Raw genomic sequence first — 24016 nt, forward strand, 5'->3', positions numbered from 1 at the left:
TCTCTCATTCGTTCGTTTGTTCGTTTCACTCTTGTCACCTAGGCTGGACTGCAATGGTGCCATCTTGGCTCACCACAACCTCTGCCTCCTGGGTTCAAGCGATTCTCCTGCCTCAGCCTTCTGAGTAGCTGGGATTACAGATGTCCGCCACCACACCTGGCTGTTTTTTTGTATTTATAGTAGAGACAGGGTTTTGACATGTTGGGCAGGCTGGTCTCAAACTCCTGACCTCAGGTGATCCGCCTGCCTCAGCCTCCCAAAGTGCTGGCATTATAGGTGTGAGGCACTGCACACGGCCGATTCTATTTGTAACTGTTTTTCTCCCTGCTACTAGAACACTGGAACCACCCCTCTAGAACATGCACTCCTTTGAAAGCCGGGATGATTGTCTTTTATTCACTGTTGTAGCCTTAATGCATACACCACTGTCTGACAATTAGTAGATCTTCAATAAATACCTGTTGAATGAAGGAGGGACACATTTATTAAACATTTCCATCCTAATTGCCCTGTGGTTGTGCTTTGTGAAATATGGTTTCTCTCAAATTTATTGAGACTTGATTTATGGTCTAGAATGTGTTTCATGTTTGCTTGAAAAGGATGTATGTTGTGTAGTGCAGTGCCCTGTATATTTGGTCAAATTTACTAATTGTGTTACTCAAATCTTTTCTGTTCTCCCTTTTTGTCTATTTGATCTACAAAGCACTAAGACACATATATTAAAATTTCCCACTGTGATGATGTATCTGTACATTTCTCCTTGAATTTCTGCTCTATGTTGCTTTAAATATTTTAAGGCTATATTGTTGGGTATACACAAGTTCAGAGTTGTAACTTTCTCCAGATTGAATATTTCATCAATACGGTGATCCTCTTTATCTGTAGCAATGCTTTTGGCCTTGAAATCTATTTTATCTGCTTTCTTTGGGTTAGTATTTGATTAGCTTTCTGTCCTTTTAAATATTTCATTTCCTTATGTTTTCACTATTCTATGTTTAAATAGCATATATCAAGATTCTTTAAAAATCCAGGCTAGGCCGGGCGTGGTGGCTCACGCCTGTAATCCCAGCACTTTGGGAGGCCGAGGCAGGTGGATCACGAGGTCAAGAGATTGAGACCATCCTGGTCAACATGGTGAGACCCCGTCTCTACTAAAAATACAAAAAATTAGCTGGGCATGGTGGCGCGTGCCTGTAATCCCAGCTACTCAGGAGGCTGAGGCAGGAGAATTGCCTGAACCCAGGAGGCGGAGGTTGCAGTGAGCCGAGATTGCGCCACTGCACTCCAGCCTGGGTAACAAGAGCGAAACTCCGTCTCAAAAAAAAAAAAAAAAAATCCAGGCTAGTAATCGCTTCTTTTATTTTGAGAATTGAATGTATGAACTTTGGCTGTAATTATTGATTTGTTTGAATTCATTTTTGCCATCTAGTACTTTCCATTTTTTCTGTTTTTATTTTTTTGCATGTGATTCTTTTCTTTCCTTCTTTTGCCATGTTTTCAATTGAGTTTTCTGTTTTTCCCTTTTTCATTTTTAAAATGTCTGTGCTTTGAAGCTGTATCCTTTAATTCTGTTTTTCAGTGGTTGCCTGAGAAATTCTAACACGGATGTGGTGCCTTAACAGGGCCTAAGGTTAATCTACAGCTTGACCATCCTGTCAAACAATCCATGGCCCACCCCCATGTAGGCCTTCCTCCCTCAACTCACATGTTCTTTCTGTGAAGATGTTGATTATATCTTGATTTTCTATACCCCTCCAAAATAGACATCATTATCATTTTACACAATTAATATTTCCATTCTTCCCTTCAGGGGATACTTACTGAACATCGAATTCCATGCACTATTCTAGGAATAGAGGAAACACGAGGAACAGAAAAGGCACAGGCCCCCACCCTCATGGACTTGACATTCTAGCTGGGGTGACAGATTATAAACAATAACCATCATCCATGAGGAAATCATGGAAGATGTCAGAAGGGGTCATGACTAGGAGGAAAAGGTAGAACAGGATGGGGAGGCTGGGAATGCAAATGGCAATTTTCTATGGTGTGCTCAGCGGTGGCCTTGAATGAAGGCTAGAGGAAGCCAGGACCGCCTGGAGGGGAAACACTGAGGTGGAGGGACACGCTGGTACAGGGTTTTAAGTTGGAGCGTGCTGGGTATGTTCGAAGACAGCAAGGAAGGCAACGTGGCTGGGGTAGGGGGTGCACAGAGATGAGATCCCAGAGTGGGAGGCCTGCCAGGCTGCAGAGGGCCTAGGGGGCCCTTTATCGTAAGGGCTTTTGACTCCTGCCCTGAGTGCCATGGAGACTACTGGAGAGTTTTCAGCATGAGAGCAACAGGGTCTGACTTCCATTTTAAGAGGTTCCCTCTTACTGCTGCATTGGGAACAGACTGTGGGAAAAGGAAGAAGGGTCGACATGGGCCAGCTAGGACGCTAATGTAGTAACCCAGATGGGAGGTAATGGTGACTTGCTTCTGGGTGTAGCCAGGTGGATGGTGAGAAGAGGGTCTAGGACTTCCTAATGGAACGGAGATGGGGCTGAGTCAAGCATTTTTCTGCATGTTTTTGTCTTGAGCACCTAGAAGAATAGAGTGGGCTGTAACTATGATGGGGATGCTGTAAGAGAAGTAACTTTGGAGGAAGAATGGAAGTTCTGCTGTGGGCATACTACATTTGAGGTGCCTCAAAAATTCAGAGAGGCAGCTGCATATCCAAGTCTGGCATTTCAAAGGCAGATCCGGGTTTGGTTTGTTTGTTGTTGTTGCCGTTGTTTGCTTTTGTTTTTGAGAAAGAGTCTCAATCTGTTGCCCAGGCTGGAGGGCAGTGGTGCAATCTTGGCTCATTGCAACCTCTGTCTCCCAGGTTCAAGTGATTCTCATGCTTCAACCTCCCGAATAGCTAGGACTACAGGCATCACCACGCCCAACTAATTTTTGTCTTTTTAGTAGACACAGGGTTTCATCATGTTGGCCAGGCTGGTCTCGAACTCCTGAGCCCAAGTGATCCTCCTCCCTCGACCTCCCAAAGTGTTGGGATTCCAGATGTGAGCCACTGCACCTGGCTGACAGATCCAGGTTTTGTGGACCTGAAGCTTATGCAATTTTAGAGCCTTCTTTAAGGAACACAACATAAAATTACATAAAAAAACAAATAAAAGAGAGGCCCAGAAACTTCAGCTTTGCAGAGAGCTGCCTTTCAGCAGTTGAAGAGAAAAGCCAAGCTAGAAAGATAAATGTGTACATCAGCAGCAGGGAGGTGGTACTTCTAGTCAAGAGACTGGTTGGGCTGAGTGGGTTGAATTATGTCCCCCTCAAAAGACATATTCAAATCCCAGGTCCCAGTACCTGTGAATGTGACCTCATTTAAAAATAGGGTCTTTGAAGACGTGATCAAGTTAAGGTGAGGTTGGACTAGAACAAAGTGAGCCATAAGTACAATATGACCGGTGCCCTTAAAGGAAGAGGGAAATTTGGACACAGATACACAGAAGGGAAAAATCATGAGGTGATGAAGGCAGAGAACAGGATGATGCAGCTCAAGCCAAGGAGTGCCAAGTGTTGCCAGCAAATGCCAGAAACGAGAGACAAGACAGCATTCTCCCTACAGCCTTCAGAGGAACACAGCCCTGCCAGCACCTTGATTTCAGGCTTAAGACTTCCAGAACTGTGAGAGAATATGTTTCTGTTGCTGTCATCACCCAAGTTCGTGGTTCTTTGTTATGGCAGCCCCAAGAAACTAATACGATGAGGGAGTGAGTAGGAAGGAACATCAGAATTAGCCCCGAGGCTTGTCAGGGACATAGGAGGCCCAGGAAAGCAGGTGGAGAAGACATGACCATGAGATGGGAAGGAACCCTCCCGAGAAGTGCACTGTGACAGTCAAGTGAGCAAAAAAGGATGCAGGAGGAGGAAGCGATATACCGTCTTCAGGTCACATTCAAGGAGCACTGAGGACTGGCCATTGATTCGGCAATGAGGAGGTTTTTGACAAAAGTAGTTAGGTGGATGGGTCGGGGGAAACATCTGTTGGAGTTGGTTTAAAAGAGACCAGGAGGGAGCTGGATGTGGTGGCTCAAGCCTGTAATCCCAGCACTTTGGGAGGCTGAGGCAGGTGGATCATGAGGTCAAGAGATCGAGACCATCCTGGTCAACATGGTGAAACCCCATCTCTACTAAAAATACAAAAAATCAGCTGGGCATGGTGGCACGTGCCTGTAATCCCAGCTACTCAGGAGGCTGAGGCAGGAGAATTGCCTGAACCCCAGAGGCGGAGGTTGTGGTGAGCCGAGATCGCGCCATTGCACTCCAGCCTGGGGGTAACAAGAGCAAAACTCCCTCTAAAAAAAAAAAAAAAAAGAAAGAAAAAGAAACCAGGAGGAAAGAAATGGGAGACAGTAAAAAAATATGTCTATTTTTAAGGATGACTGCAAGGAAAGCAAAAGAATAAGGTAGTAGTGTTGGAGACATGGGGAGAAAGGTTTTTGTTTTTTGTTTTTTTAAGATAGAAGAAGTAACTGGAATGATCTGGTAGGGAATGGAATATTGATAATATTAGGGAATGTGGGGGCAGAGAAACTGCTGGGAGAATGTTTTTGATTAGGTAAGAAGGAGCACAGCTCATGCCTGGGAGGAGGGACTGTTTATATTTTCTCTGAATTCCACCACTTTCTTTCTCATCATTTTTTCTTACATCTCAGACCTTCCTTCTGGGATCATTTTTCTCTCCTGGAAGTATATTCTTGAGAAGCTTCCTTTGTGGAGTCTTGTTGGAAGTGAACTCTCAGGTTTTGTTTTGTTATTGAAAATATCTTCATTTCATCATTATTTAAAGATTGTCTTGCTGAATATACAATTTCAGGTTGACAGTTCTGTTTTTCTTTTCCCTCTCAGCACTTGAAAATAGTAATCCAGTGTCTCTTGAGACTTATTGCTACAATTGAGAAGTCAGCCGTCATTCTAATTGTCATTTCTCTTTGACTGCTGTTGAGGTTGTCTCTCTAGCTTCGTATTCTGCATTTTCACTGTGATGTGCTACGTGAGGGTTTGTTTTTGCTTTTCCAGGCTGGGATTCACTGGGCTTCCTTCTTGAATTGGATGGCTGGCTGTCTTTCAGAAGTTCTAAAAATTATCAGACAGGCTGGGGCAATGGCTCATGCCTATAATCCTAGCACTTTGGGGGGCCAAGGCAGGCAGATTGCTTGAGCTCAGGAGTTTGAGACCAGCCTAGGAAACATGGCAAAGTCCCTTCTTACAAACCAAAAAATTAGCTTGTTCCTGTAGTGGCATGCTCCTGTAGTCCCAGCTACTTGAGAGGCTGAAGTGGGAGGATGGCTTGGGTCCAGGAGGCAGAGGTTGCAGTGAGCCAAGATCTTGTCACTGCACTCCAGCCTGGGAGACAGAGCCAGACCCTGTCTTAATAAATAAATACATAATAAAAAATAGAAATTATCAGACAAACTCAGTTATCATCACTGCTCTGTTTTTCTCTCCTTCTTGAAGTCAGCATTTGTATTATATTCTGCTTTCTGCATCTTTACCTCTATTTTATATTTTTCAACATTTTCACTCTGTATTGGCTTTCTTAGTAATATCTTTTTATTTGTCTTTTAATTCATCAATTATTTCTTTGACTATTTAATATTTTCTTTACCCTGAGTTTTACATTTTAATTATTGTATTTTTTATTTCCAGAAGTTCTGTTTGTCTTTTCCCCCCAAATCTGCCTAGTTGGCTTAGAGATTCTCTTGTTCCTTCATCATACTTTTATTTCCCTCTTTTCTTTCTTAAAACAGATGAAACAAACTAACTTTATATTACGTTTTTGATAATTCCAGTGTCTGAGTCTTGGCAGATCTGATCCCTAACCTTTTTTCTTTGTGCTGGTTCTCACTTATGGAGGATCGAGTCCTCTTATGCTTGGTGGTTTTTTCCTTATGACCTTGTGCTCCAAAAGCTGCACCAGAGACAAAATCAAAATGCCTTAACTCCACTTAATGCATCTTCATCCTTCCTAAATCTGCGCTTAAAAATCCAAAGAGCGTGATTATCTTCCCTTTACTCCAGGTCACAGAAGTGTTAAGTCAAGGAAGTTGAAGGAATGTCATGAAAAAAAAAAAAAAATCCTGAGCTCTAAATTAACAACTTAATATAATTTCTAATTATGTTGGTGTTATAAAATCTCTTTCCCTAGATGAACACAACCTGTGACTAAACGTTTTCTAAATAATTAAATTTAATATTTTGATCAATTAGGATTTGCAGTTGTGTTTAAAATTAATCATTATTTTTCTTTTTTAATCATTATTTTCTTAATTGTTATTTATAAGGCCTTTTTCATGAGTGGAAAGAAATTCCAAAATTTGACAATAAACTTAGAACCAAGAGATTCTAAAATTATTTTAAAATTTCACCAATTTATGTCAAATTGTCTCACCTATAACCAAAAACGTTTTGCTCTCAGGCTTCACTTTTCTGAGTTGGAAAACTCTTTTTTATGTTTCTCCCATGGCTAATCTCTCTAGAATCCGAGAATCTCTCCCATGGCCCCTCCAGGCACATGCTCACAGGTAACAATGGCCACAGGTGGATTCTTGGGGTGCCTCAGCCCTCTGCTTCTTTCTTTCCCCATGCTTTCTCTCTGGCCTCTGGGCAGGGCGCAAACATGGAGACAGGATTGGTGGTTGTGGTGCTCAGCTTTGAGCCATTACTACCAGGAAGAGAAGGAGAGAAACTTGGGTGTACTGAGCGCCAAGTGTTACCAGGCACAAATCCGGGCTCTGAGTGTGAGATCTCTGCTCCACAGAGCAGCTCACAGAGGTGGGTCTATAGTAGAATGAAATAACAGAATTCAAGACACCAGATGGCCAGCCCCCAGCCACAGGCTTGTAATTGTCACAGGAGTTGGACTCAGCCCGCTCTTGTTCTGACCGTGCAGCCAGAGGAGGCCTGATGGCGTCACTGCTGCCGGGGAAGAGGCAGGTGTGTCATCCCTTTCCTCCCTGGAGCTCCTCCAGTGTCCTCCTCCTTGGCTGGGAGATGAAGCATACACCCCCTTCTAAGGATCCTTCTGGCCCCAAATGTGAGTTGAGGCCAGAGATGAGGGACCAGGAGCATCCACATGTACCACGGGTGAACCCCGACAGGACTGGGGCATTTTGCCTCATTGAATCAATCATTCATTGCACGTTTGAGATGACCACTGTCTTGGATACCTGAATTCTAAATAAAGACATTATCCAGGACGTGTGAACACGTGCCGGAAAATAGCAGGCAATGGTTCAGTCACATCTGTTTATATTAATTGGCTGTTAAGTTATAAGAGAAAAAAGTATTAAATGCCAACATGGTTTTCTGTGTCGATTCTCTCTGATGCAGGGAATGGATAAGACAGTGAAGCCTGGCCAGCAGGAGCTGTGTGTATCCCATCAGCCAGATACTGGGGAAGACAGGCAGGGCTGGGCTCGTAGTCACACCACCAGAGTCAGGCTGCAGCCACATCACAGGGCTTTGGGAGGCTGGGGCCGTGTTTGGCTCATGGGGTTAGAGCCAGGCACAGCGGCTCATGCCTGTAATTCCAGCACTTTAGGATGCTGAGGCGGGTGGATCGCCTGAGGTCAGGAGTTCGAGACCAACCTGGGCAACACGGTGAAACCTTGTCTCTACTAAAAAATACAAAAATGAGCTGGGCGTGGTGGCAGGTGCCTGTAATCCCAGCTACTTGGGAGGCTGAGGCAAGAGAATCGCTTGTACCTGAAAGACAGAGACGCAGTGAGCTGAGATCATGCTATTGCACTCCAGCCTGGGCAACAGAGTGAGACTCCGCCTCAAAAACAAAAACCTCAGTGAGGTCCCCCATGCCAGACTTTCAGAGAAGAGCAAGCATATAGGACCATCATCAGTTCAGCCAGGTACCCCCAAAGGCAGCAGCAGCCCTCACGCGAGTCTCAGGATGTCTACACACTTTAAAATGAATGAGAATATCATAAAGCTCCATCCTTATTACACTCTTTTGATTATGTGGATTACAGCTTCTAATATTTGCCGTATTTGCATTAAAACTGAGGAAAATTAAAACCTGAGAAAACACAGACACTGCACATTCCATGAGCTTCCAGAACAGCAGCACCATCACACCCAGGACCTCTGGAAGAGACTGTGGCACACGCAAGGCATATCACATGCTGGCATTATGAGCAGGACCCCCAGAGAGCTGACCATAGTCATAACCACGTGCTCAGCAAGACGGCGGCCTCACGCCTGGGTCAGCAGTTCCTCTTGGTCTTTTACCTCTTTGACCTTCTCAACCGCAATGGATAGGGACGTGGAGAAGGTGGCCGTCGAGGGCTGCTGACTCTGGGTAACTTACATGTCCCTCGTCCTTCTTATTCTGCTTTGGATGACCCTACAGAGCTCTTTTGAGATCTTCATTTTTGGCAGCAGGAAGCCGATGACAAACTATTTGGGATTCAGGAGTTAGACCCCTCTCCTGACCCATTTGTGCAGAAGGACTGGCTTTCCCCAGAACATAAATGTCTGCACCGAAACCCCATAACTCCATCCTTTTTACACGGTTCCAGGGAGACTGTGGGATGTTGCTTCACGGTTGCTGCTTGTGCACCAAATGGAAATGCGGCCAGAAGGCACCGGGTCTGGAGAGGGGCTGCTGGCATGGGGCCTCTGGGGGACCCCGCTCTGCCAGTCACTCCGAGTTCACTGTCGGGAGACTCATAAAGAAGGCCAGCGAGGACTGGGGGCACATGTTTATTTTATGAATGACTTCAGGGAAAGAGGAGAAAAAAAAATCCTCCGGAATGTCATCCAGGAGGCTGTGTTCTTTTTATTATGTTTTGTCGGTAAACAAAAAAAATTGCCACATTTAATACTTATACCAGTCCTGTGGGATTTCTCTGACTAATGTAAAATGACAGTTGTCGCAACATTCTATATAAATACAAGTCTGTTTGCGGGAGCCTGTTCTATTTTTAATGTAAACCACACCTAACTCGCTCTGAAGAATTGTACCCTTGGAATTTAGAGTGCTGTCTGTTGTCTATTCACGGGACTATATTGTCTTAGGAGCGGCTGGAAAGAAACCAAAGACATCCAGAAGTTTTTAGCTTAACGTGAGAATTATTCACCTAATTTTCCCGCAGCCATTGTGTTACTTAATTTATTGTTGTGTGGAGCTATACACTGATGTCACTAATGAGCGACACTGTGTACTTGGTGAGCCGATCCATAATTTAGGAGGCTGCTGATGATCTTTGTGCTGTCTACAGGCTGAGCAAAGCAGGCAGTAAAAATAAAGAATATACTCACAGGTTATAGAAACGCGCGCACACCCGCAGATACACACGCACACACACGATCCCCATTACCAGGCTTGCAGCCCCTAGGGTTGCACGAAGCATGAGCTTGCATGCTGAGAGGTGCAGGGAAAGCTGGCCCTAGGCTTGATGAGTTCACAGTGGACTCAGGGCCACCCCGTCGAGGGCTGTCACACTATGGAAAGTTGGTGGAAGAAGTTGGCTTCCCTGGGAGGGGGCAAGTGGGAAGCCTTAATGCTCTGTTCCTTTGCATTCCTCAGCCATTTCTTCCTGCACTCCAGAGTGCATGAGCAATGGAATCCTCTTTAATCCTGTTGGCAGGTCACCCAGTGACTGGCATTTAGGAGCTGAACTGATTGATGGTAGACTTGATGACGGCGCCCTTCTCTGCAGTTTTTGGATGGGGATGGCAAATGTGTCAGAGGACGACTCTTAGGTGATGACGAGCTTCCTGTTGAGCTCAGGCTCAGCAAGCTGTGGCAATTGGCATGAGTTGAACCTACTTATTGTTCCTGCCAGTGAGGAAGAGACTCTCAGGGGCATTGGATCTGACACTGGACCTCACGCTGCAGAGTGACGATCGCATAGGCGCAGCTTCCTGCAAAGTCACAGGTAGAACAGGGTACAGACTGAACACACCCTTCTTCCTGCTATGAAATTCCCTTTGTGCAGGGAGATTTCCCGGCAGAGGTCCTGTGTTTTGTCAGTGAGAAATGTCAGGGGCTCCTGCCACATGCGGCCAAGGCACTGGACCCAGGAAGACAACTTGTGAAAGGAAAAGGCTGAGGGTCTTAAATGCGGCCGTCGTCCCAGCTTCGTGGGAGGCTGGGACAACAGCTTCCGCCATGTTGTGGATTTTCCAATAAATACCCCAGCCATCCGTGTGCCTTGCAGGGGCTTGGAGCCTGGTGTATTTACATACCTTGGACTAGGTTTAAAAATCAACTTTAGATTTGCTTTGCCGTTTGCAGTCTCTTGAATAAAGCATTTCTGTAGCCTCCTCAACATCCTCTCTCTGTGTTTACATTTTAATGGGCATTCCAGTGAAATGGAGGAATTTTTTTTTATTACTTACATTTATCAAGGAAGGAGGTGGGGCTGGAAACCGCCAAGCAGCGGGGCCGCCTCTCTTTAGACTGCTGGGGCTCTCTCCTCCCCAGCCGGCTACGCCCTGACGTGGGCAAAGTGTGCCTTGTAGCCGGGCAAGCAGGAGGGAGAGGAAAGGCTATTTTAATCTGGCTTTTAAATACACATCCCTGAAAATTTACAGAATTTTAAAATAGTACTTTAGATCTCAAACATCGCTGAAAGAAATGAACACGTGTAAAAAGAATATTACATCGCACAGATCCGTGTGGAAAGTCAGGTCTGTCTCGAGTAATGAGGTATCATTCCAGAATTGTCCTTTTGGAAAAGAAAGGGGGGAAAATCAATCCCCCTGGCAGCGCAGAGGAGCCCTTGACTAGTTCCTGATCACAAATACTCCTGGAAGGAGGGTCCTAGGGTGAACTCTGCGCTCCTGGGCAAGATTTCGGGACGGATTTGGATTTTCTGGCTGCATAAGGGGAAACCCCTCTTGGATCTTGGGCACAGAAGCCACCTCCTGGAGGCAGTAGTTTCTCTCAGATGGGGACACGGAATTTCTGCTTACCCAGCATGTAGCTAATATAAGGATCTTCTTGTGCAAAAGACTCCCCTATCACAGTTGATCATACAGTATAATCAAATTGGGCCAAGGCAGCTTCCGGGGCTTTGCCTGCATGGAACTGCCAGCATTTTCATTTCCCCCTGGGGATGTCTCTCTCATTCCTCCCCTGACATTCCCAGGAGATCCCTAATTAAAGCTACAGATGCAGTTTAAAAATACACTCGCCAGATGTTAGTTTAAAATGACCTATCACTGGCAGCAGAGATGGAAGAGGCTGACGGTGTCTGAGGCCTTCGGGTCGCCTTTTCCGAGGCTGTCATTCGGTATGCAAATGAAGCCCAGCAGAATCTGAGAGCCAGCTCTGCCAAGCCATAAAACCAACTGCTTTGAAAGCAATGCATCAGTAATTCTTATCACCTGGCATCTGGAGTGCGGGAAAGCTCCCTTCCTAACTAGAACATGTCATAGCATGACTTAGGAGGAAGCTCTCATTTTGCACTCTGCAGACAATTTAAACTGATGAATCTGCTTGCTGAAGCTCATACAGCTCCCTTTAGGACAAACCATTTTTTAAACCAAATCCACGCTCTGAGACACGCCTGCCATGATTTGACTGGACCTATATGCTACAGAGGAGGGGGCTTGTCTGGCACAACAGCTTGTGGGGGGGAGATTGGGGGATGGGAGGTGGCATCCAACCCCAAGACTACCCTTCTGGGGTTTTGTTTGGATTCTTCTGTGCCAATTCTCACTAAGTTCTCAGTGAGTTAGATCTCAGACTCTCAGGGTAGTCCCAATTTGCCTTGCAAAGCTGAGGAAATGAGGAATGTCATGGGTATCAATATCTTTGGGAATGAAAGGACGCTCTTTTCCTGAAAACTGAAATTTACATGCAGCACATTCCTATCGGGCATTTTTCAAAGCAAACATATAGGTCAAATGACAGTTTACTCAGCAGCCACCTGTCAGTGCCTTGGGACGGCAGCAGTCCCGGGGATGCCAGCTAAAGCAGCTGAGTGCTCTCGGCCCTGCAAGGTGCCAGCGTCCTACCCAGTACCCTCAAGCTGGAGCTCCAGCTTGAGGCTTCCCAGTGCTTTGGATGAAAACATGGGCCTGCACCTGAGAGCCGTATACGTCTCGCTCTGGGGAGAAAAGCTGGGGCAGGGCTTTCACATGGAGGAAGAGCGAGGCCGGGATTTACACTCAGAGAGGAGGGGCACATAGCATTCACGTGTCCTCTGGAGTGTCCTCTGGGGTGGAATCTGCCAGGCGAACTTACGGTGCAGGAATTTTGCCAGTCAATGGAGGTAGATGTGTTTATAGATAACGCTGAAAAAAAAAAAAAGCAAAAACCAAGACCTCTGCAACCTTGGTATTTGAAACGCAGAACACGGGTTTGTATAATAAGTAAAATGTGGTTAAATAAGATTAATCTATTGGTGGTGGGGAAGAGAGCCTGTAAGGCAGATTGGGTGTCTCAGAGGCATAATTATTTATCAAACTAATTAAAATGCAACCACCGGCTCGTCGACTCTGGTAACTGGGCTTTCCTGCCCAAGAAGCAGCCTTCTCCTGAGCACCTACAATTTTATTTTCATTCATTATCCCACTGGAACACAAAACCAAGGCCCGAATTGGCCACCTGGAGTGGCTGCTCTCCCCCTCTGCCTGGCCGTGGCCTACCTGGACTGAGTGTTGGGAGGGATGCGTGGGGGCAGTGTTTTCATAGCATAGGTGAGTGGGTGAGCTCGTGTGGCCCCCCATGAAATGCTGTAGCCAAGGGCCATGTGATGGAGGGCACGTGGGTTCATCAGCACCCGGAGGCCTGGGCCATTCAGTTGGGCCATCCCTGCAGCCCAGAGCTGCCTGGTAAGGCTTTGCCATGGATACCTGGCTTGAAGGAGTCATGATTAGCATGAACTTGCAACTCAGAATGGGCACGTCGAGTTGGGGGTAACGAGGTGCACCACCTGGTGGAAGCAGCTTCTCTCTGGCCATCCTTCCAGAATGGAGCAGGGTTCCTGGCCCATAGTCCCTGCTTCTGTGACCACCCTTGCCTCCCAGGAGCATGAATCCGTGGTTGCAGGGGTGGGTTGGGAGAGGACAGTTAGCAGAGAGAAGAGGCACAGATCTCAAGGCTTCAGGAAACTTTTAATTATGGTGGAAGAGGAGGAGGGCTTGTTACATGAATGACTTGGGACTGTTGAGGAGGTGCAGAGATGTCTGTTGAGAAATGAAAGGTAGAGAGCCCTAGCCTAGCAAGTCCAGGGCAAGGTAGCTGGTGGGGGGCTTCACTTCTTGATCACATTTCTCTGTTTCATGTCCTGAGGAGGGCAGGGGGCTGGGAACCTCCCTTGCAGAGCTCAGCACTGGGCCCCCTTCACAGAGCTCTCGGTGCCAGCAACAGGGAAGGCCATGGCCCTCCTGTCTTCCTCACTCCTGTCCTCTGGAGTCCCCACATGTGTGCCAAGGAACTCATGGCCAGAGGCTCCCTCTCTGTCTTCCTTTGGGTCATAGCTCCCTGGTCCCATCCAGGAAGAAAGAAAATGGGTGGCTGGTCAGAAGCCTTTTTGCTTTTCTGTTGCTTTATGTCCCTGAGGCCTATAAGCATCAACCAATAAATGACTTGAATATCATCCCTAGTGATTTGACCTCTCTGGGGGAGTTGTTTATGCAGATTGAGGCGGTTGATTGAGAAGAATGTGGGTGTGTCCATAGTGGCCTGGTGGTTCCAGGAGGCCTGGTTTAGAACCAGTCCGTCAATGTCTATCACCTTGTGAGGGGGATGGGCACTGAGGACCTGCATCCACCCGACTGCCAGGTTGCCCTCTTCCTTTGTGGGGAGATAAACACCTCTTGCAAGGTTAGGAGAAGGTGTGTGTGATAGGCATTGCGGTGGTTCATTTCATCTTGACCAGGCGGTGGTACCCAGATTTTGGTCAAACACCAGTCTTGATGTTTCTGTAAAGGTATTTTGTAAATGCGATTGACCTTTAAATCCGTAGACTTTGGATAAAGCAGATGACTGTCCACAATGTGTGGTGGGCCTCACCCAATCAGGGAAAGGCCTTGAGAGCCGATGGAGTTTTTCCTAAGGAGGAGCTCTGCTTCCAGGCTGCCACCTAGAAGCACTGCCTGAGTTTCCAGCCTGTTGCCCTGTGGCATTTGGTCTCAAGATTACAGCATCAACTCTTACCCAAATTTCCAGTCTGCTTGTCTGCCCAACAAATTTGGAATTTGTCAGTCCCCACAATAGATCATGTGAGCCAATTCCTTACAGATAAACCTTTCTCTTTCAGACATATATATATATATATATATATATATATATATATATATATATATGTGTGTGCGTGCATATAAAATATGCACATATAAAATATATATACGTGTGTGTATGTATATATCAGATAGAGATATATAGGCATACACACACATGCATATGTATTATCCCATTGGATTTTTTTTGCTGGAGAACCCTGACTCATACAGCGATGGAGGTACGACTTGCTCCTCCAGATTTTGCGGCATCTGCTCTTGACACCTCAGTCTCCCTGCTGCTTTGGTACCCACCAAGCACCCAGTCCCCCATTAGGTCCCAGAAAGAAGGATGCAGAAGAAGAGAGCACACCCCCTTCCACAAAAACAAATGTATGCAAATGACAGTGCCGTCTATAGAGTCATGCCAGGTAATAAGGGATGAAGACTGCTCATGTGGGGCTGGGGCACGGGTGGCACAGAGGGATTGGCCTCGTTCTGGAGAGTCTGGAGCTGTCTGCCTCTGAGTATGGACTGCACACCAGGAACATTGCTGAGCTTTTCCATAAAGCCCACCATGTGCACAGGAATGGACTCTGTGAGTCAACGCATCGTCCATTCATAGATTCAGATACTGACTGTGCACCTGCCACCTCCCTGACGCGCTTCCACGTGTTGGAGATAAATAGTGATAAAGACAAAGCCGCCCTCATGGAGTTCACATGGGAAAGGCATTCAGTCAAGAACTAAAACATCAGCGATTTTCAAGTGGGTGTGTGCCATAAGAAAGAAAAAAGGACGAGGCGATGGAGCTCAGTGGGGAAGTCGCCTATGCAGCGTGGGTGGACCTAACGCCACCGAAACATACGTTCAACGGTGGTTAAAATGGCGAATTTTATGTTATGTGTATTAGACTAGTCCATTCTAACACTGCTATAAAGAAATACCTGAACTGGGGTAATCTATAAAGAAAAGAGGTTTATAAGGAAAATTGGCTCACAGTTCCACGAGCTGTACAGGAAGCACAGCTGGGGAGGCCTCAGGAAACTTACAATTATGGTGAAGGAGGAAGCAGGCATGACTTACTTGGCTGGAGCGGGAGGATGAGAGAAGGGAGAGGCGTACACACTTTTAAACAGCCAGATCTGGGGAGAACTCACTCCTAGCACAAGACCAGTGAGGGGGACATCTGCCGCCATGATCCAGTCACCCCCCACCAGGCTCCTCTTCCAACATTGGGGATTACAATTTGACATGAGATCTGATCAGGGACATGGACTCAAACCATATCAGGTACTTTAAAAAGTAAGTTTAAAATGTTCTAAAATGTATTATGGTGGTGATTGTGCAACTCTGTGAATATACTAAAACCACTCAATTATATGCTTCAAATGGGAGAATTGTATGGTATGTGAACTCCATCTCAACAAAGATGTTTAAAGAGCAAAAGACAGAGCCAGGTGAGGGTGGACTATTTCAAAGACAGCAGTCAGGGAAGCCCTCTCCAAAGACTGACATTTGGTAGGAATGACTGTCATCATTTTTCTGATGAGTCTCAGAAGATGAGTGGCTTGCCCAGAGTGGCAGGTCTAAGACGCACACACAGGTGTGTCCCCCTCCAAGCCCCTTCTGCCTCACTTGGCCATTCTGAGTGTTTTCCCTGTCTTCTCAGAGCATGTTCATGTTGATTATCTCACTCTGCTTTTTTTGTTTTTTGGGTTTTTCTTGTTTTTGACAGAGTTCTCGCTCTGTTGCCCAGGCTAGAGTGCGGTAATGCAATCTCAGCTCACTGCAATCTCTGCCTCCCCAATTCAAGCAATTCTTCTGCCTCAGCATCCCAAATAGCTGGGATTACAGGCATGCACCACCACACCCAGCTAATTTTTTTTTTTTTTTTTTTTTTTGAGACGGAGTTTCGCTCTTGTTACCCAGGCTGGAGTGCAATGGCGCGATCTCGGCTCATCGCAACCTCTGCCTCCTGGGTTCAGGCAATTCTCCTGCCTCAGCCTCCTGAGTAGCTGGGATTACAGGCACACACCACCACGCCCAGCTAATTTTTTGTATTTTTAGTAGAGACGGGGTTTCACCATGTTGACCAGGAAGGTCTCAATCTCTTGACCTCGTGATCCACCCGCCTCAGCCTCCCAAAGTGCTGGGATTACAGGCTTGAGCCACTGCACCCGGCCTAATTTTTGTAATTTTAGTAGAGATGGGGTTTCACCATGTTGGCCAGGCTGGTCTCAAACTCCTGACCTCAAGTGATCCACCCGCCTCGGCCTCCCAGAGTGCTGGGATTACAGGTGTGAGCCACTGCACCTGATCATCTCACTCTGTTCTAGGCGTCTTGATTTTCTATCTTGTCTCCAGCAGACATAGTGGGAAACAGACATTCAGATCCTGTCCCAGGGTCCCCTAGCCAATGATAGGGCCCCAAACAATACTGTATCCTAGGAATCGGCAAACTTTTTCTGTAAAGAACTAGCCAGTAAATATCTTAGACTTTGCCAGCCATATGGTCTGTGTTGCATCAACTCAGCTTTGCTGTTACATAACAAAAGCAGCGATAGACAATATGTAAACAAATGGATGTGGCTCTGTGCCCATAAAACTTTATTTGCAAATACAGGCAGCAGGCTGAACTTGGCCCATGGTTATAGTTTGCCAATTGTTGCTCTAGCTTGTCATTTTCTCTTCTCTGGAAAGACGCCCTGGAGAAGGTGAGACTGGAGAGAGGCTTGATACTTTCTGCCCCCGGCTAGCCTACCCCTGACTTATGCTTGAGTCCAGGAAGAGGCATGTTAAGTGCTTCATACAGCCAGATTCCCCCAGAGGAGCAATGTGAAGCAGGACGCCTGTCAGATGCAGACTTGTCTACAGAGAGACCAAGACTAAGGGAGAGCCTAGGAAGTAGCTCTTTCCTGGATGGTTGCTTTCTCCTGTGGGTAGCTCATGTCCTCCCTCCCTTCATCTTTCCTTCCCTCCCTTTCTCCCTCCCTCCCTCTCTTGCTCTTTCCTTCCTTCCCTCTTTCCAGGCTTCTATCCATCTACCCATCATCTATCCATTTATGCATTCATTTATCTCTCTATGCATCTGTTCATCTATCCATCCATCCATCCATCCATCCATCCATCCACCCACCCATCCATCCATCCATCCATCCATCCATCCATCCATCCATCCATCCATCCATCCATCCATCTATTCATCTGTCCATCCATCCATCCATGCATTCTTTCTCCTTCCATCCATCTAGCCATGCATCCATGCACTGCCTCATTCAAAAACATGACTTCAGAGCGTACTCTGCACCAAACAATGAATTAGACCCCAAGAATTCAGTGAAGGACAGGACACAGCCCCTGTTCTCAAGGTGTTCACACCATGAACAAACCCATACACAGTCCATACACCAAAGGAGTGGATACCATGATAAAAATATGGCATTCATAAGTCTAGGCCATATATTTACAGGCAGCCAGCCAGGGTGCTTTTCATGATGCAAGACCTTCCGTCTTAGGCCATGCCAAGATGTAGCCTTGATGGCAGTCCCTCGCACTCCCTCAATACACCAGCTCTTTGACCACAAACGGTCTCTGAGGTGGAGCATTTCCTAAAGGGCTGTGGTCAGCCTGCAGTCTGAGCTCTGGATCATGGTTGCTGGGCATAGAGCTGCCTTTCAGCTGTGCAGGGCCTCCAGCTTCCCCATTGTGTGGAATAGGAAAGAGAGCTCCTTCCCAGGGATGTGGGGCCGTGCTGAGGAGTGTCTGGTGGTTGGCGAGTGGGGCTGTCATGAGGAAGAGAAGTGGAGCCACTGTTCTCTTCCCACCCACGGAAGCAGGTGACCAGCCCATGCAGGCTGAGCAGAATGAGGCACCCGCCAGGAGGTGGGGCGCAGCTGTCATCCTGTCCAGTGAAACAAAAATATTTCCATTCTCTTTGATATCTAAGAGCAAACAAAGTTGGTGCGAGATTTTTTCTGGTAAGGAAGAATACGCCAAGCTCTCTTGTTAGAGCTCTGAATTGAGCTGTCGCCCAGCTTGGAGCTGGCTCCCCTGCAAATGACAATGAAAGCAGCCCCAGCTGGCATTTGCCCAGCCAGGGGGTGGTGATGACCCCAGCCAGCCCGGGCTTCCCGTGGCTGCCACCAGCCTAATGCCTGCATGATTGTTCTGCCGTAAACATCATCTGTGTGTGCACGTTATCTTCAGACAGTCTGGGCTCGGCAGCTTGGCCAGGGTCCAGTGCTTTCTCTCACCACAGAACTCAAAATCGTGACTGTCTTAGTCTCTATAGGGTAAATGAGAACTAAATTTCCGAAGGGGCTCCAGGAGCGGGCCTCCTGGGGAGCAGGGCAGTCCAGGCTGCTCTTCTTCCTTACCTCCCCTGCCAAGGCCCACCATGCTGGAGGGCACATAACAGTTAGGAGAACCCTTCTGGCTGTAAGCACACCATGGAGAGGGGCAGCTGTGTCCTAGGAGCTGTCTGCATGCAACACCTCAGGGAGTCTTCATACTAACCCTAGAAGGTAGGTGCCATTGTCACTCTGTTTTGCAAATGAGGAAACTGAGGCACGCAGTGGTTTCCTCACTGAAAATAAATGGGCATGGTCTCTTTTAAGTCTGCCCCTGAGGGCAATCTCTGTGAGCAGTCCAGGTCTCAGATGGCCTAGTGTAGAGAGCAGGGTGCTGCAGTCACATGACCTCAGAAGAGCTTCAGGCTCTGTGGCCTGTCCAGAGGAGCAACGTGGATGCAGAGCTGAGGGGTTTCCCTGGGCTTCCTGGAGTGGGAGGCAGGTCCACTCCACCCTTCTAGCACTGACTTAGCTGGTGATTTCTCTCGTGGTTTCAGGATTGCCCCAGTGAGCCATCACAGGGGCATAGCAGGATTCCAGTCCTTTCCCTGCTAAATGGTTTCCCGCATGGGGATCAAGGTTCAGGTTGTGCCTGGAGGAGTGGGGCTGGGACTGTGGGTAACAGGCAGGGCCAGAGGGCCCAGGGTCAGGAATGGGAAGAAACCACCCCATTGTCATGACAGGGTGTCCATGGGGGTCATTGAAGAAGGTCCCCACATCTTAAAATCCTACAACACTTAGAATCCTAGAACATAGGGCCGGGGCCATGTTACGGAGCAAGTAATTTAACCCTAATACTGGGAATAAGGGAGAAGAGGGAAGAAGGAAATAGAACAGAAGACCTTGTCTAAGAGACCCAGCAGGTCATTGGAGAGCTATGACCAGGAACTCAGGCAGCTGATGATGGAGCCGCCCAGGGACTGATGGCCTGAGCACTCCCAGGTCTGGCTGGCCAGTGGGCAGATGATTCACCTCCCCAGCAGCCTTCTGTAACTTCATACCTGACCTGCAAGAGGCACCTTCTGCTTTCCCTGGGACCATCCGTCAGACATGGAACTCCTTGCTCCTTTTGAGGCCTGAGACAAGTGCCCTCTGCAGTCAGTGGGTGCCGGTTCTACAGTGCATCCACATGCCGCCGGCCCTCGCTCCTTCTCCCTGACCCCGCGCACAGCTAAAATATTGTCCTGTGGATAGGAAATGAAAAGGGTACAACCTTATTTCTTCAAAGATCGCCCAATCTAGCCCAGAGGTATAATAAAACCCCAAACTTTCCTTTCAGGACTCATCTTTCATGAGTAATATCTTTCCGTGTTAAGTGGTAGGCACGCAATGGTGAAATAAAACACAGGGCTCAGTGACTCTGACGGCTTAGGGTGTGGGAGGAGAAGGTTGCCTTTATGGTGTGAGTTTCCTGTGCCTCAGCTCTCCTGGATTACGGGGTGCATGGCACACCGGTGATGGGTGACAACGGCACTCTCCATCATGCATTTTGGGAAATCCCTACCAGGGGCATCTTGGCCACCCCCAAGGCCATATAGGGCTAGAACCACCATTATCTGTGTAGTCAAGTGTTTGCATTTAAAACAAAGGAGGAATCAGAGTAATTAGATGAATTATAATCTTCAGTACATGACGCTCAATTGTTGTTGTTTACTTTAGAGTATCTGTTTAAACATTGTAAGAAGGAATTGTCCCAGTGAGCCTTCGCAGGGGCACAGCAGCAGGAGTCCAGTCCTTTCCCTGCTAAGTGGTTTCCTGCATGGGAATTGGGGTTCAGGTTGTGCCTGGAGGAGTGAGGCTGGGGCTGTGGGTAAGAGGTGGGTCTAGAGGGTCTGGGGTCGGGGATGGGTCACAGCTCTCCAGTGGCCTGCCTTGTCTCTTAGACAAGGTCTTCTGTTTATTTCCTTCTTCCCTCTTCTCCCTTTATTTCCAGTATTAGAGTTAAATTACTTGCTACCTAACATGGCTCCAGCCTTATGTTCTAGGATTCTAAGTGTTGTAGGATTTTAAGATGTGGGCACCATTCTTCAAGGGCTCCCATGGGCACCCTGTCATGAAGATGGGGGTGATTTCTTCCCATCCCCCATCCCTGGGCCCTCTGGACCTGCCTGTTACCCACAGTCCCAGCCTCACTCCTTCACGAGCGAGCTGGGGCCCCTCTTCCTGTGATTATTGGCCATGCATTTCTCCTCTTTCCTGCTCAAGTCTTTTGCCCATTTTTCTATCAGGTTATCTCTTTCTTATTGTAAGAATTCTTTATGTTTTCTTGGTAAGAATTTTTCATCCCTTTTATATGTTGCAAATATTTTTTATTTGCAAAAGCTATAAACTGAAAAGTTTGTAGCTTTTCAATTTCTTTAAGATGTCTTGTTGCATGGTTCTTACTTTTCATGTAGTCAGAGTTATCAATATTTTACTTTACAGTTAGCATGTTTTATTCTTGTTTCAGAAATCCTTCCATATCTCAAAGTCAGGAGGATATTCAGCACAATTGTTCTAAAGGCTTTAAAGTTTTGATGTTGACATTTGAACTCCGGATGTACCTGGAGTTGATTTAATCTGTCATTGTTAACCCCTTTGGGGATAACTAGTGCTGCCTGCTCCTTTCCCATGATCTCCTCCTGTCTCTGACACATCAGCCATGGTGGGCCCATCCTGGTCGCCTTTTTATTTGTACTTAGAAGACTTTCGGAGTGATTGAGGTAAGATGATATTTTATCCACGGGAAGCTTGTTTATAAACCTATAAACCCCAGGGCTCACTTTCCACTTCTCTGATTCTTTGGGGTGCCAGTCCTGGGACCACCTGGCTGCTAGAGCCCAACCCACACCAGAGTTTGAGCACTCACACCCCCGGGAAGATTACGCCCAGTTAACGACATCAGGACCTGGCACGCAGTCGGGGCTTCATTGCTGAGAGTCAGTAGGCTGACTTTTAAGCAATGGCCATAGTCACTTGGGCTAAGCTTTTGCCACCCACCTACCTGCCTTTCTGCTCCTAAACACATGAGAAAAATCCCACCGCATCTGTGGAGAGACAGTGGGAGAGAGAGCTCCAGGGCTCTGAGAAATGTCAGGACTGCTGGATCTGAGGAGGTGTTTTGGGGTGCAGGGAAACCCTCCGTGGGAGCCTTTCTTTGGTAATAGCCTCAGTGAATCCCTAAATACCAGAGAAGTCCAGGGACCAGCCCAGCTGGCAATTGCATTTGGGAGTTAAGCTAAAGCAAGGCCGGTCGCATCAGTGGGGCTCGCTCTTGGTGAAGGTGTTTGTATGGTTTGAATGCTCCTGGGTTGAGTTAGTCCATCATACCAAGGGCTACCACATATTTTTCTGGAAGCTATGAACTGAGGAAAGGGCACTGGAATCATGGATTCTGGTTCAGAATCCATGTTGCCTTGCTGTGTGACCTTGGACAGGTTTCTCTCCCTCTCTGATCTTCAGGTTACTTCTCTCTAGAATGGAAGGGGCACTCAGTGCCTAGACAGTCCCTCAGACTCTCCTCTTTCTAATTGTCTCTGGATCTGTGACGAAGGCATTCGATGACTCCGAGCTGCCTCCTGCTGAGGATGGGGAATTAGAGCAAGAAAAGGCCCAAAATTAGCCTAAAATGTAAACAACTGAGAGTTTTCTTCTTAACTGAAATTTTAAAGATCATAACACACCTCCACACTGGCCTGCGAGCTCATAAGATTTCCCCCCTTAGGGATGGTATTGATCCTCAAGACTTGTTTTGAAAATCGGAAGTATGTTTAAAATGGAAATTGCGGGGAAGAGAGTTAGAAGTTAAGCCGGCACCTCCGGAGGGGAGGGGGGCTTACTTCTAAGGGGACTGTCACTCCCCCAGCTCCACAGGGCCTGGCAGGAGGAGGCCTTCTCAGTGCTCCTGGCCCTAAAGGGGGCTGTTTGGTTCTGCCCCTCTTCCTGGGGCTGAGGGCAGGTGGCACCCCTGGCAGAAACCCAGCCCCATTCACCTCCGGGGGCTGGGCACCTTCCCCCTAGGTTTCTTGGGTGCCCCCCAGGAGCCAGGCCTTGCCGCTGAGAGCAGAGTGTCCCAGCTACACTCGACTGTCTACACTCGACTGTCACAGGCTGAAGCACAAAGTGCATCTGGCAGCCACATGATGCATCCGTCCTCTGACTCTGCAGGGTGACCTGTCCCATATGCCTCAGCTGCTTGGAGACAGCCTCCGAAAGATCCAAATGTTCCTCTCCAGCCTCCGTGGCAATACATGGTGAAGAGATTCTGAGCTATTTATGGTCAGGAGAGATCCGGCTGCCTCATCCCCGGGGCCGCGGCTGAGTCACATTCCTCGGCGGGGAGAGCGGTGATGGTTCTCAGAAAGAATCGAGGCTTTGGGCACACATCACTGGCCTGTCCCCATTTCATCTTTCCACAGTGAGGCCCAGACTGTTCCATGGGGAAGGGGCTTCTGGGCTCAACCAGAAGCCCTTTCTCGAAGGAGGACCAAGCTCCAGAGAGGGGACCAGCTGGGCCAAGGTCACAGAGTGGACCAGTGCCCAAGCAGCCACTCCGGCCTCTGCCGTCACACCAGCCCTGGGGACGTGGCCTTCAGCTTTGAATTTTAAAGGTGTTCTCTGTCACACCAGCCCCCAGCTCACAGTCTTTGGTTTTGATTTAAAGATGCTCTCCTTGCTTGCAGGGAGCTAAGCCTTCCTTGGATCACTAGTATTGCTTTCCATAGCAAATTACCACAAACTGGGTGCCTTAAAGCCTCTGAAATGTATTCTCTTCAGTTCTAGAGGCCAGAGTCTGGAATCAAGCTGTGGGCAGGTGAGTTCCTTCTGGAAGCTCTGAGGGAGACTCTGTCCCAGTCCCTCTCCAGCTTCTGGTGGCTCCCAGCCGACCAGCCCCCCCACCACCTCCTGGCTTGCAGCTGCATCCCTGTGTCCCTGCGTCCCCCCATCCTCTGCCTCCGTCCTCACTTGGCAGTGTTCTTTTCCATGGTGCTCTCTGTGTGCCCTCTTCTGCATCTCCTAAGGATGCTGCCATTAGGGTCAGGTATGACCCCAATGCAGTATATCATTTTCATTCTTGATTCTACCCACCAAGTCCCTATTTCCAAATCAGGTCCCATTCATAGGATCTGAGGCTACGATGTGGATGCATTTTTTGGGGTGCCATCATTTATGCACCTCAGGAGGACAGTGGTTTGACATAGTGGGTGGAGGACTGGACCCTGTGGCAAGATCGTGGGACGGAGGCAGCTCTGGGGAGGGACCGGCTGGGAGCTGTGCTTACTCGCAGGGCCTCTGTTTCCTGGGCAACCTGCTGTCCCAGTGTCTGTGCCTCCACTCTGCATGCCTGTGTCTCTGTCTTCTCGCTGCCCGCCAGCCCCACCCCGTTCCCTCTGGTGTCCCCTTCTCTCCGTCTTGCCGCCTGTGATTCTCACGCCTTGCCTCGATTCCT

The 24016-nt window shown here is 47.8% G+C and overlaps 1 protein-coding gene across 14 annotated transcripts in view; it reads left to right on the forward strand.

The window, feature by feature from the left end:
• The window catches only part of CAMTA1 (calmodulin binding transcription activator 1), a 963406-nt gene that overhangs the window by 531299 nt on the left and 408091 nt on the right, over positions 1-24016 (forward strand). The gene's annotated exons all lie outside the window — the stretch shown is intronic.

This window comes from Cebus imitator, unplaced genomic scaffold (genome assembly GCF_001604975.1).
Source record: "Cebus imitator isolate Cc_AM_T3 unplaced genomic scaffold, Cebus_imitator-1.0 Scaffold240, whole genome shotgun sequence".
Taxonomy (NCBI): Eukaryota; Metazoa; Chordata; class Mammalia; order Primates; family Cebidae; genus Cebus; species Cebus imitator.